The following is a 4338-nucleotide window of genomic DNA, read 5'->3' as shown; positions in this document are numbered from 1 at the left end:
TCAGCTGCCGCCTGCTCTTCCTTTTCAATCTCTTCAGGATTTCTGTAGTTGTAGAGGTCAGGCATGACCTCCTACGGGTGTTCACGGGAGATGGTGCCACGCACGCGCAGAACTTCCCGGGCAAGCATCCACCACATCAGACCCACTGAGTGAGCTCCCTTTCTAGGATCTTACATCAGGATACATCAAGTTGGTCTGAAAACAGAATGGCCAAGTAATGCCTGAGAGGTCCAAGAGTAAGAAATAACGGAGAAAAGCAGAAGAAAACACAAGCCATTTTTAAAATGTTTTCCTCTCTCCTTAAAGCTTTCATACATTAAAATCATACATTTGTAGCAAGTATTATTATCAGACTCCACTCATTGGGCGAGAGACCCTTGTGGTGTTAGTGAAAAACTTGCCCCCCACATAGCACACTACCTACACTTGTGAGTTCATCGGCCAGTTGCCTCAACTCCAAGCTCTAACAATATGCTGAGGAATACTTTAAAAAAACACTTTGTAGGGGCTTCCCTGGTGGCGCAGTGGTTAAGAATCCGCCTGCCAGTGCAGGGGACACGGGTTTGAGCCCGGGTCCGGGAAGATCCCACATGCCGCGGAGCAACTAAGCCCGTGCGCCACAGCTACTGAGCCTGCGCTCTACAGCCTGCGAGCCACAACTACTGAGCCCGAGTGCCACAACTACTGAAGCCCGCGCCCTTAGAGCCCGTGCTCCGCAACAAGAGGAGCCACCCAATGAGAAGCCCGTGCACTGCAACGAAGAGTAGCCCCCGCTCGCCACAACTAGAGAAAAGCCCGTGCACAGCAACAAAGACCCAAGGCAGCCAGAAATAAAACTAAATAAAGAAAAAATTTAAAAACCAACCAACCAAACAAAAAAACACTTTGTAAAGCGGTCTGGCTGTTTTAGAAACTTGAACATATACCTGCCACGTGGGCCAGCTGTTCCATGCCTAGGGACTCACCAAGAGAAGTGACCATCGGCTCCTGCAAAGACTTGTACCCAGGTGCTCAGAGCGTCTTGGCTGTGGCGGTCCAGAATTGGACGGAGCCTGAATGTCCATCAATGGGTGAACAGATCAACATGTTACAGTGTGTTCACTGATGGAATAGTACTCAGCAACAAAAAAGAATGGGAAGGCACTGCACGATGAATCTCAGGATAATTAGAGGAAAAGCTTTCACATCACATGATTCTGCTCGTACAAGCTCTAGGAAACACAGACTAACGTAGCACGGGGTGATGGGCATGTCCATTAGTTTATTGTGGGGATGGTTTCACAGGTATGTTTATGTACAAATAATATACATACGCAATATGTCACTTACCAGTTTTACACTTTAAATACATGTAGTTTATTGTATGAAAATGATAAGTCAATAAAGTTGTTTTTTAAAAAGCAAATTAATACTTCAAACTCATTGCTCCCTAACTATTTTACGTTTTGCTATCACTGCCATGGGCAGGTAGTAAACATTCAGGCTTTCGGGCTGTATGATGGACATGGCTGTGTTCCTGTCAAACTTTCTTTGATAAAATACGTGTAAGTCTGTGGCCTCAGGCCGAGGTTTGCAAACCCCTGTCCTGAGCTGGAGGACACGTAACCCCAGCATCCTGGGTGGGGTGGGAACCACTGGTGTCTCCTCCCAGCCCTGATCTCGGGGTCGCTCAGAGCTGGACCTCAGCCCTGCTGGGGCCAGGAGCGTTCATACCTTGGAGACCAGACATCACAGGTCTCGGCATCTCCGTGTGCACAGATTGTGGGTGTCGATCAGCAGGCAGTCGGGGAAGAGGTTCTGTGATGGGTGGATGGGCCTGGCCAACCAGAGTGGCCACAGGGTCAAGTACTGGTGGGGAACACGAGACCAGGGCCTAGCTGGGCTATGGGGGATCTTCTCCCCAAGGCCCCCGGCCACACCAGGCCTTGGGGCACCCGTGGCTTTGGCCTTACTTTCTCTTTCCCTCGGGTGTGTGTCCTGAGCCACCACATGGCATCCTGGGCTCGTGCCCTGCCCCTGCCCACAGAGGCCGCCTTAGAGGCCGGGGATTTGGGAGCGGGGCCTGGGTTTGAGTCCTTCCCCTCCTCTTGCCAGTGCGGCCCCGAGCAGCGGCCAACGGTCTGAGCCTCGATTTCCTCCCCGCCACCTGGACGGTGAGTTCTGTGACCTGGAACGACTCAAGCAGACGGAGGGGCTTGGTTGGCCCAGCAGCCCCTGTGGAGGTTAACACTGAGGTCAGGATGTTGTATTTGGGGCTCCAGCCTTCCGGGCTCATTAGGGGCATCTGCTTACGAATGCCCACGTGGGCTAACCCCCCTCCTGCCCCCGCCCCTGGAATGAAGGTGGGGCGTTGGGGGCTCCCAGACACCATGCCAAGGGGTCCAGGCTGCAGAAGTGTTGGGAAGGGAAGGCGCCCCGAGGCAAACAGGTGGGGAGGCGAGGGCCGGCCCCTCCCTGTTGTCACCCAGCTCTCCCTCTGGGGGCTTGAGGCCCCTCCCGCCTGGCACTGGAGAGCGCTCGGCTTTGCAGGAAGAAGTGGCCCTGAGAGGTGAGTCAGAGCCCTGGCAGGGCTGCCAGCTCCGTGGGGAGGCCTGGGCTCTGCCAGGTGCAGCCCTGAGGTGGCACCAGGCCCCAGGGCCACAGGCCGAGAGGGCGCTGGGTGCAGGGCGGGCTGCACGGCCCCCAGGTGTCTTGCCCTCTATCCGGGCCCCCGGTGGCGATGTGTCCTCAAACACACACACATTCCACCGCAGTGAACACACACCTGGGCTTCCTGTGAGGAGAATCTGTCCTTACTTGCGGTGGCAGCTGGAAGCCGCCCGTGGTCTCTGGTCGAGCGCCGAGCCACCCCTTGGCCTGCCCCTCTCAGGAGAGCCATGTGTGGAGCCGGGCACGACGCCACCCTAGGGACAGGCCACCCCTCGATGGACCGGACCTGGCCGTCAGGAGCCCCACATGCTCCCTTCGGAGTGGGGGGGCATGGGGAGCCCCGCTCTGGCCCGCTGTTCCCCAGTGCCCCCAACTCTGCGTGCCCCTGCTGGTCCCGCTCTCAGCAGGGCCGTCACCTTGGCAGGCTCTCCCCATTGCTGGACACTCATCTGCACCAGCCCCTGGCCTCCCTGCTGCGCCAGCCCCTGACCTCCCTGCTGCACCAGCCCCTGGCCTCCTGGCTGCACCAGCCCCTGGCCTCCCTGCTGCACCAGCCCCTGGCCTCCTTGCTGCGCCAGCCCCTGATCTCCTTGCTGCGCCAGCCCTTGATCTCCTGGCTGCACCAGCCCCTGGCCTCCCTGCTGCACCAGCCCCTGATCTCCCTGCTGCACCAGCCCCTGATCTCCCTGCTGCACCAGCCCCTGGCCTCCCTGCTGCGCCAGCCCCTGGCCTCCCTGCTGCACCAGCCCCTGATCTCCTTTTGCTGCACGACTGGCAGCGCTTCCTCACTGTCCACAAATAAAATGCACCCTCAGAGCTGACATCCGGGCCCTGCTGGTCCCAAGCTGACTGCCCGGCACTGCCCTTGGACCTCCTGGACTCCAGGCCCTGAGTTGCTGACAGGTTCCTGCTTACCGGCGTACTTTGTTGCCTCCACGTGGTCCCCTCCTCAAGGAAGCCCTCCAGAGACCCTCCGTGGAAGTTGACCTGGCTCTCACACTGAGGCCCCTCAAGGCCCCCTGCCCTTACTGCCTCGCAGGACAGATGTCTCCCGCTGAGTCCCGATTCAGCACTGGCCCCAGCCCACTGTAGGGGCTGCGGAGTGTGGGTGCAGCCGTGTGACTCAGCACCCGCCGCAGCCCCCGGGAGCAGTGGCGGCCGGGCCTCCACAGCCCTTCCTCTCTGCCAGCTGGGACAGGCGCTCCGACCTTGGCCTTGCCACAGGATTCTATCTTTAACTCCTGGACAGCCAATTCCTCTCTATTTTGAGAGAAAAAAAATTCCACTCTGAAGTCTGGTTCAAAAAGTCCTTGCCCAGTTAGGCCAGTTCCCTAGAGAAATCGCTGGCCTTTGCCATGGTCCTGAAGCGGGGGGGGGGGGGGGGGGGGGGGGGGGGGGGGGGGGGGGGGGGGGGGGGGGGGGGGGGGGAGGGAGGGGGATGGGGGGCGGTGGGGGATGAGGGAGGGGGCGGGGGGAGGGGGAAGGCAGGAGGGGGACCTCTGCCAGAACTGGAGCAGCTGTGAGGGCCGGCTGCTGGGCCAACAACGGGAGGTGAGGACCCCTACCTGGGCTGGTCATCCGCCTGCCCCCTGCTCCAGCCACACAAAACTTCCATGATCGCACCTTGGTTTTGACTGTTTTCGCTACACGCTGGGCGTGCTTGCGTCTGGCTCCTGTCGCTCACTGTAA

At 58.8% G+C, this 4338-nt stretch overlaps 1 non-coding gene across 1 annotated transcript; it reads right to left on the bottom strand.

Annotated features, from left to right (window-relative positions):
- Positions 1-328: 328 nt before the first annotated feature.
- On the bottom strand, positions 329-478 carry LOC113630819 (small nucleolar RNA SNORA62/SNORA6 family). Its single transcript, XR_003437102.1, has one exon. It is a non-coding gene; the product is annotated as a small nucleolar RNA SNORA62/SNORA6 family (small nucleolar RNA).
- Positions 479-4338: the final 3860 nt, after the last annotated feature.

Source organism: Aethalodelphis obliquidens, unplaced genomic scaffold (genome assembly GCF_003676395.1).
Source record: "Aethalodelphis obliquidens isolate GAN/ISIS:26980383/991018 unplaced genomic scaffold, ASM367639v1 scaffold30, whole genome shotgun sequence".
Classification (NCBI taxonomy): domain Eukaryota; kingdom Metazoa; phylum Chordata; class Mammalia; order Artiodactyla; family Delphinidae; genus Aethalodelphis; species Aethalodelphis obliquidens.
This window is presented reverse-complemented; position numbering and strand designations above follow the sequence as displayed.